We start from the raw sequence: 10,314 nt of genomic DNA, 5'->3' as shown, positions 1-10,314 counted from the left end.
AGCTTTGCAAAGTGTAACTAAAGGGTATGTTTATTGAATACATGGAGAAGATAACCTTTTTATTTAATTTGGTTTTGTTTTGGTTGATGATACTTTCTACCAAAAGAGTATATACTGGTCTAATTCACGCTTAAGTGACTGTTCGCGTTCCATTCAAAGCTGCTTTCACACTGAAGTAAAATATTATTCAACTGTGTGTTTGTGTACACACTGACGGCAACAACATTCAACAGTGTAAGATTGGTTAGTTATGAGTAAGAATGTAAACATCATCTGGAATCCTGGAGTGCATTTGACATTTAGAATTAAATCACACATTATTTACTTCTTTTGTTTCTTCTATTTATGGTGGGACCAAAACGCCATTTATAGCAAAGTACAGTAGGCATCGCTTAAAGATGGGTGGGGCACATTGAGAAGGAGGAGAAGTGCCTTTTATTCATTTTCAGAGTTGAAGCTGTGATGGCTACTGCTTTGTTGATTGATGGCACATCTGTATTTTCCATCCCACTGTGCCCCCTGACCCTGTTTAGTCCCCATCTCCTTTCTGTTGAAAATTGAGACACAACACTCAGAAAGTACCAGCTACACTGCCTTCAGTATCACATGCCCGTTCGGACTCATTTGTTGCTGCTTGTTGGTGAGCAACAGCGAGAGACAGGGACAGAGACAGAAAGAGACAAAGAGAGAAAGGAAACGGTGAGTTGAAGTGGCACTGTAGTCTTGCTTTAGCCGGCGTCTTGTAGTTTCACGATAGCGACGGAGATGAATATATTTTTGTAGCATGATGTCAATCCCTCTTCCGAAAAAAAAACAACAGAAACTAACGCAAATGTGAAAAAAAAATGCTTTTGTTTTGTCTTGAACATTGCTTGCTCTTTTTTTCTTTTAACTTATTAAAAAAACAAACATTTTAAGGACATGCTTCTTCTCTCATGTGGCACGTTTAGGTTTCGGAACAGTCCATTTTAAATTATGTTAATGTAGCAATATTAATTAGCAAGGGCTTTTCTTAGGAGCTGAACCTGACACTCAGTCTGGGGCTGATAACCATTGTAGCTTGACACTGACCCCTTTGTAGTTTCAGCGATATACATGGAAATCTGGGAATTATTTAGATTTGGTCAAAGATAACAGCCATCGCATTGTGTGTCCATCTTGGATTCCGAAGCCTTGGTCTTGTATTGCATCATGGGTGCTGGGTGTGCTTATTTGAATATGTTTTACAGGGCACTGAACAGGTTAAATGACATTTAAGAACCCTGCAGAAATCTCTGAGTGTTAGTGCGCTGGGGTGAATAGATCATGCTATCGCCTGAGAAATATGGAAAAAGAGACCGCTGGTTGTTGCTATTGTTATTATTTGCATTATCATTATGACCAATGCTTAACCTATCCCCTAATGCAAGTCTACTGTTAACAGCCACTTAACCTACAAGCAGAGGGTCAAGGAACTGCAAAGTTCAGGATGAAGGGTTGTATAAAGATATTTGAATTCTAAACTAGTGTATGTATGTTTATTATCATGAAGAAAAAATATATATACATATGTAAAATACATAATGCATAGAGTATTTGATTATATTAATGAAGTTATTAGCTAAGATGATGATGAATATTGTTTGTATTATCAACCTATTGTTATGCATTTTGCACATTTAGAAGAACAATAACATTACATTTATGTAGTCAGCTTTGTGCTATGCAAGGGCAGCTTTGAACCACATCATTGACCTTCTCTCCCTGTCCATTGTGTTTTAGATTTACAAGCTATTAGAAAAAAAAGAAATGAAAATAAGCTTAGCTTTGACATCAGTTGCTCACCCACTAGCTTTTTTTTCTTTCAACCATGGCTATACCGGGTGACATCAAAGAAAAGAGTGGATTATCTCTTTTGTTTGCGCTTTGGATTTGTCAGTGGTTGAAGGGAAAATGGCTTTTATTGTTGATTGCACTTTTTCTCGGGAGACATGCAATAAAGTGATTGAACTGAAAAAAACCAGGAGCAAAACTGTAACAAGATCAACTTGTTAATAATATTCTGTTCATTTCTTGAGCTTGTTTGTCATTACAAAAATGGAGGCAGGTGAATATGTTACTTTGCGAAATGGATTGTTTTGTTTATCTTTTGCTTTCCAAAGCTCAATGATATTACAGGGTGCGCAAGAGAGTTTGACTTTGACAGAGTAAGTGAATTTTGTAAACTTTTCAGTTTGGAAAATCTTTGCTAAGCCCCTTTCTTGTACTCCAAGCAGGATCAAACAAATGCTATAAACCATAACACATATTTTTGAGCCAGGTCTGGTTTTGCTACATTTAATGCTCCAGAAAGAGAATGTGAAATGTGAGGCACAGTGCAATCACGAGCTTCCAACTTTTACCTTCACATTCATATGCAGAGCATACATGTAAATATCACATTTGTAGGCACATCCATCATTTCTTTCATTATGTTTGATGCAAGGTCCATTGCAGTTCTCAGCAGCACTTGCTTTTCAACATTGAGTCTTTGGTTATTCCTAGATACCTACTGGAGTTTTTCTTGTATTTTTATCAAGCAAAATATGTTCTGATTTTCACTGAAATGTAAAAAAAAACAACTAATTTTCTAAAGCACAAAAGTTGATTAGGTAAGATAAACTAGAGTGAGACTGTCTACATATGGACATCGACAAACACACGTTCAAAACACACGCAAACACACATAGCCACATACGTACATACACAGGAATGTGTTGATAGTCCAATGATACTGGGTTCTAATGGATGTAGAAATGGTGAACCTTCTGTAAATGTTTTCTTTTGTTTCTTTTGGTTATGATATGGCCCTGTAGAATCTGATTCTCTGCATTAGTCTTTAAATAAAAAGAAAACAACTGAAATTTGTGGCTATACCTCTGTCCTTGTGCTATGGATTACCAGACAAAGACCAAGACACATAGATCTCTGTCAGGAAGCATAACATATGACTTTTTGTGCACAGTTTACATGCCAGGTAGTAAAAGTAGGAATGACATAGTTGTCTCATTTTCAGAATCACCTTTCTGTTGTCACTTTACACACACTGTATTTAAACTGTAATGTGTGTACATTTCAATAAGAGCATTTATTGTAAACATTTTACTGGATAGATGAAGGAATATTTCAAAAGACAAATGACAGGCTTTGTTCAGCAACATATGGTATAATAAAAAGCTGCATTTACACAAACCAGTGGAAACATTTGGGACAGTCTTGAATGATTCAGGGGTCCCAGAACTCTATAAAATAGATTCAAATTAGCAGCAGATCAGATGATGTTGTATTCAACCAGCAAATGATGATTAAGAGTAACTGATGAGAATAATGTAAACTGGCCTATTCCAAATTGACACTCCATTTGTTGGAAATGTTTTATTTTTGTGTCTGGCTCTAGGGATTGTAACGTCATCTGTCCACCACTTTGTTCAAGACAGAAAATAACTAACTAGATGGATCGCTATGAAACTTTGGACAGACATTTGGTGCCTAGAAGTTAAATCCGTCTGACTTGACTTGACTTTAACGCAACACTAGTAGTTCAGTATACGTGTAAAATATCTAAACATTTACCAGATACTTTGACACAAATATTTGTAAAAACATGCATGGTCCTCATCCCTGTGACTCTTATGATCCATTGATTTTTCCTTTAGCCCCACTAACAGGTCAAAGATTTCACATAAGCTTGATGATTCCATGAAGTCATTGGACCAAATTTTTGATTTCTTGAATACTTTGGCTTATGACTTGCATAACTAATGAAATTCCCATCAACCGTTTTTGCATTTTGTGTGTATTACCAATTAGCAAATTTTAGCATGCTAACATATTAAACTAAGATGGCGAACATGATGAATATTATACTTGCCTAACTTCAACATACACTAGTACTGTAAGTACAATTGTCTTGATACATCATAGTAGTGTATGAGTGTATTTTACTGTAAATCCATCACACTCTAATCAGTCACCTTCTCTTGATTTTTTTTATTATCCTAACTAAATATAAGTAAGTATATCTCCTTCAAGACATTAAACTGGTACTGGTTCAAAGTTCCAGTGATTAATTTACAGTCTAATAGTGTTGCCAAGGCTCTCCGAGGCCTTTTCCTTTGATATTCTAATGATGAATTTGAATATTTTTTTTTTTTTTTTTGTGGTCTTTTTCAAACAAGGCTGCAGGCCTGCATTGCTATATTTACTACATCCCTGTTTGCATTACAACTTTTTCATTTTGCAATTCCTGTCTACCACAAATGTAATACATTTTAAAGAGTTCTACTCAATGCAAAAACATTGATAAAAGCAAAGGTAGAACAACATTAGGCTATATTATTAGTATTAGTAGTAGTATCATTATTATTGTTATTATTATAGTTATTGTTGTTGTTTATTATATTTTATTATATTTTATTATTATTTTATTATTATTTTAACAATAATTGACAGTAGAGAAGCAATTGTGGATGCAATCAGTGTGAGTAGTTATTGACTGATGCTTGTCTCTTCTTCTCTTGCCGCCTCTGCTCTCAAGCTTCTACCTCATCTCCATCTTCTCCCACCCTGCCATGAGATTTCAGGTGCAAGGGAACGTGTGCTTCTTCCTTAAAAGCATGTGAGCTGCCAAGCCCTGAGACTGTTATGTAATAAAGCTGCTTCTTGCTGGCAGAAGAGCAGCTAGAAGAGGCTTTTTCCTCTTTCTCTCTGCCTGGTTCTCCTCCTCCTCCTCTCTCTCTCTGTGACTGTCACTTATTCCCTCATAAGGGAGACATGTCCCACTCAGTCTTGGGCACAGGATGAATTGTACTCCAATTGTTTCGGCCTTAAATGCAAATACTGCGTTTTTCTCTTGATCTGTGTTTTTAAGCACACATTGAAATTTAACAAAAGCACTATGTGGATGGTTATTGTCACAAGTACAAACCCTCCTTTCCCTTTTAAGAAAAGACAGTGCTTCTCCTTGTCTCCTAGTACTTAGAGGTGAATTGAACAGTCTGTCCATGAAGTGTGTTCTTTGCAGGAATGAATGGGAATTCAACCAAGGGCACCTTTATGCAGCACTGTCACAATGTAGAAATAGCTGTACAAAAAAGGCAAATAAGAAAGATGCTTACCATTGATCATCCTTCTTTACACAGCATAATCCAATTTTTCCTCATGGTAGTTGTTTAAAAAAAAAAAAAAACATCAATCAGTAATGTATTTACCTCAACAAGGCTTATGGGGTCATTATTTGAATGGGACTCTTGAAGGCGGCCATTGTGAAATCCATCCATTGTCAAAAGCTCCTCCTTGAAGCTTGGATGAAATTGAATGGCCAGTACATCACAACAAAATGTTAGGCACAAATGTGAGGTCGTATTATGATGCAAAGTGCCAACCTTTTTATGATGACTCAGTGAGACAGGCTGATGAAAGCAGGACGCCTCGGCAGTTTTCTCTCCATGTGCTGTAACTTCACAGAGATTCATGTAACAAAGCACAGTGACTCAAGTACTGCACTTAAGTAGAATTGTAAGGTGCTTTACTAGAGCCTTCCATTTTATGCTACGTACTTATACATCAAGTTCAATTTGCTGACAATACTTGTATATTTTAACAAGAGTATATTTTAGAATATGCTTTAGGACTTATCATTGTAAAGCATTCATTTTTACACTATGGTGTTGCTACTGTGACCTAAAATGGATGTAAATCATTTTTTGGCCACTTAGCGGCAGCCAAACAAGATATGAAAACTGCATTTACATATTATCATATTTTTGTGGCGTACATCCAGCAGAAACAGGGCAAAATCAGCATTGATTTGGAGTCTTGTTTTTGGCTAGTTTTTAACTTTTTCTGTCGGCCATTTGACGATAGGCAGGTAGCATGCAGGGGTTTTATCAAACCCTTTTAACTAAAAACGTCTGGCAGCTGAGGATAGAATTTGGGTTGACGAGAGCCATGAAAGTCAGCCAGAACAATGACGTTTGGGGTCGTACAATCAAAACAATGAGCTGAAAGATGGTAAAACGGAAGTGAAGTTATCACATCTGTGTTTTCTATACAGGATGTTATAACCCAAACTCCAGAACTGTGCTTTGTTCATTTCAACCTCATTGGACGATGACACAGTTTCCCTTAGGGATTCTGCTGCACTGCATGAGATTTACACAAATTACCAAGACACAAAGCAGCCTCTTATAACAACAGTATCAACCTCAAATGTGCTTAGATGCAACTACTACGACAAAGAAGAAGTCCCTCTTGGGGAATGTTACCATTTGGAGCCACAATGTTGCAGAGAACACAGAAAATGACTTGCTAAACCTCGGCCAGGCAAGCTTGTGTAAGCAGAGCAATGCAGATTTAAGCCCACGAGCTGTTCTTTTGCAATAAGGATAATGTTAGTCATATAACATAACATTTGCAGAGCCGCCATAGTGACAGGTTTATCTAAATGAGCTCGACATTAGGTCTTGTTAGACGGCTGCTGAATATTGGGCATCGGCTAATGATGGAGGAAGAAGCCAGAGGCAAGACTCGTCCGTCCAGAGGAAAGACTCGGTGATGATAGGGTAGAGAATGGGACATATCCTCTAGGCCATCATGATGTCATCAGCATATTGTCTTTGTTTCCTCCCGCAGCACTCATTAGAACACAACTGCTTCTTATGTCTTCTCCCTTCCTATCATTTATATTTAAATGTACTTTCTAGGACTAGAGCGATGCGTATTTGTCTCCACAATTTTGTATTTCAGTTGGGTTTTGTTTCCCTTTCTCCTCGTCTCTCTCATTGTTTTGAAGTTGACGCCCAGGGTCAGCCTGACCACTGAACCATTGATCTCCTATTCAACCATCCCATCCATTCTGACAGCAGTTGATGTTGTGTTGCTCTGCTTTCTAGAAGAAGTGAACTTGTGCCAAGACTGAAATGAGAAACGGCAGACAGAGAGCACAAGAAACTAAAGGTGAACTGAGAGAATAGAAAAAAAGTAGGTGGATGGAAAGCGGGTTGTAGGGTGTGAGGGGAGGGTGCGCAAGGGCATGTAGGAAAGGCAAGGGAGAGATACTCATTGGAGAAACCGTCAGAGAAGGTAGCAAGAAAAGGGGGAGCAGAAGACAGACACAATAGAAGGCAAATGATAAGATCAAGGGTAATTACAGAGCAAAGTGAAAGAGAAGAAGGGAATATGGAAGCAAATATAGAGGCAAAGGAAAAGAAGAGGAAAAGAAGGAGAAAAAAATGACGATGAGTTGAGAGAAGGGCACAGAAAAGCCCAGAAACAATCGTTGTAGAACAGAGAGCAGAGATAGTGGAGTGTAGAACCACTTTTATAGTATCAAGTATGATGCCACTGTACCACATGAAAGTAAAAAACTCAAAGCAGCTATTGTGAAAATATACTGTAATTGTTGTTGAAGGCTGATTGTATTCCGTGCTAGTCTCTAATCAGCGTTGTCCTTTTGACTTCCCTTAACTTTTTTTAGATGTTTGACTTGCACATCTGTTCCTTTTCAAATCACAAACTACATCCTCCTGATCCATTAATTCTAAATATGTATGATTGACTGTAATAAGACAAGAGCCGCTTTGTCACCTACAAAATTGCTTTCCCTTTTCATGCGATACGCATTCAGTTGAGTCTGTAGGGTTGCCTTATGTAGCGGCAGTTATGTAACATAATTAAAAGTTGCTGTTTTACCATCATTGGATTACGTTTGTGTGCTCTCTCCACTTGCCAGCCAAGCATCCTGAATCGAGAGTCGTCTTAAGCTTGTTGCAATCCTTGATTATATTTAATACCAGACAACAGAGGGGTAATTTATTTGGCTTACATCACCAAATGCATCCTGTTCCATTAAATTGCAAAGTGAAGGCTTTAATGTGGAATTAACTGTTTTCTGACTGCTCACAGAAACACCACTTCAACTCCACCAGTTAATAGAGTCACACGTTATGAAGACATGTGGAGCTCCTTGCTATTTTTGGACAACAGCTTAAACACAATTAGTTTTGCTCTTATGAAATAATGAAACTTTACTAATTACATTGGATAACTGTAGTATGTATAATATTTTAAGTTGCACCAACTAAAAAGGTGGTGCAACATTATATCATTATATGTATAGCCTACCTTCTATTTGCACTTTCTCCTTTTCGTACAGCAGCGAGGTGGTGCTTATTGATTCAGTGACCATATCTGCAGCACACAATTCACCCTTTGTAGAAATACAACTGGATTTATGTGGAACAAATTCTACCCGTTTGCGTTTTTGAATTCTTTTTTCCAAACAATGGCCCTGGCTTCAGTTTTGCTGCAGTAAGCCAGTCAGCTATGCAGTCAGTAAACACTGCCTAATTCTTGAAGGTCAAAGAATGAATACACTTGGATCCAACGTGGACAATGTGTTTGTGTGGTTCAGTGCAAGGCTATTTGGATTTTTTGTATTTGTTTAGAAATAGCTTTCTTTACAGGGTGTTATCAGAATGTGTGTGCCGACAGCTGTCTTGGATTAAAGTAAGCTCCAGTAGGCGTGTTCAGTATTGAACCAAGCACACGCACATTTGTCCACAGGTACGACAAACATGATAGATTTACAGCATCACCTTGGCCAGTGTGATTTTGCTTCTATGTTTATGCGTGTTTTCTGTGCATGTGTTTCATGCACATATTTTTGTTGAATGTGAGTGTGTTACGCCCAGATCTGCGCTGCTCTCCTGTTCACTGTAAATCACAGTGTGTAATCCCACATGTACCACAGTCAGCACGATCATTACCTGGTTATTGTTCGTCCTAATCTTGTGCCCTGATCGAACTGGGCACTGTTTCCAACTTCAGGGATTCAGAAGGGTGTGTTGATTCTTTTGTGATATTTTATTTGTCCCTTCTCTCTCTCTCTCTGTTTCCATCCCTTCCATGTTCCCTCTCTCTCTCTGTGTGGCCTTTCGCATGCTCTTTGTCAAAACCAATAGTTGCTATGCATATCTCTCACTAAAAAGCTCTGCAGTAAAAAGGATATGAAGCTTACTTCTGCTCGGCCACACGTTGCCATCCAATCATATCGTGTTGCCATGACATGTCCCTTTGAAACTATCTATTTTTGACAGAACAATAGCCATTCAAAGGGCACAAGTTGTATTGAATTCAAACACAAGAGTATCATATTTTTCATTTTACTTCCTAACACATTTTTTTTATTACATTCAATTTCACTATGGACTTTGAGAAAGAGGTTTGCCCTGTTTTCCACTGGGGATTACCCTGCCAAACTGACTTCCTGAAAGTATAACACAGTGCTGGATCTACCCTTAATAAATGTATTGGCTTGTACAGGTACAAAATATGATTTCCTCTCAAGGCCAGTGCTTTTCCTGTCTCAAGAGCATAAATCAATAAAGAACTTAAAGGATAACACGGTGTGTGACCGAGGAAGCACAGGGTGAAACATTGATTGGAAGTATAGTTAAGATACATCATGCTTTTGCGATGCAATTATGAGGGGAACCATCTAAAAATAAACAGATTTGAGGAGGACATGCTTCTCCGCTTCCATTACTGTTGTCATATGTTCACATAACGCCACACAATGTCACAACCTGGGCCTGCACATAGCCTTTTATCTTTAGATGTATAGCTCTTAAGCTGCTGGTCTGTGTGTGTGATAGGCAGCACATACTGCAGTGAGTTGAACTATAAACCAAGCCTTGATAGACTGTTGTACACTGAATCGACACATATCTCACATCACCTCCCTCGGGATACATTGGAGGCAAAGGCATCCATCAACATGTTAGCAGGTTAAATGCAAACGACGGGGAAGGCAAATGGATCCTGATCAGACCAGAAGCAGATCAAAACATATGGTGTTCTTTTCCAGAGTGTTTCTAAATAGGCCAAATAGCAGTTGTTAGTGTAGTCAAAAGATATTTTGTGCAGGGTAACAATTGCAGCTTGTTACCAGGGACACAACAAGACTTATTATAAAAAACTAAACCAGAAGATTTACTACATAATAGAACTGTAGACTTGAGACTTGAGTCGGACGTCACTGCTGTGAGACTTGAGTTATTTGGCAATGGACTGCTTAAAAACTCGACTTGACAGAAAAACATGTCTTTCTGTTATGAAATACAGATGTACTACCGTTGTTTTGGGCAACAATTTCACATTACATGAGGGTCTACCTGATGCTCTCTCTCTCATAAAAACCCTGCAGATTTCCTTCTCAAACATGAAACATTTGTATGATTTGAAATGATTGTGTTCTTTCTCTGTCATGTATGTGCATGCTGTGTATGGACCCAT

The sequence above is a fragment of the Anarhichas minor genome, unplaced genomic scaffold, assembly GCF_050575085.1.
Source record: "Anarhichas minor isolate MPS153535 unplaced genomic scaffold, ASM5057508v1 ptg000027l, whole genome shotgun sequence".
Classification (NCBI taxonomy): Eukaryota; Metazoa; Chordata; class Actinopteri; order Perciformes; family Anarhichadidae; genus Anarhichas; species Anarhichas minor.
The sequence above is the reverse complement of the archived record's forward strand: the minus strand, read 5'-3'. Positions refer to the sequence as shown.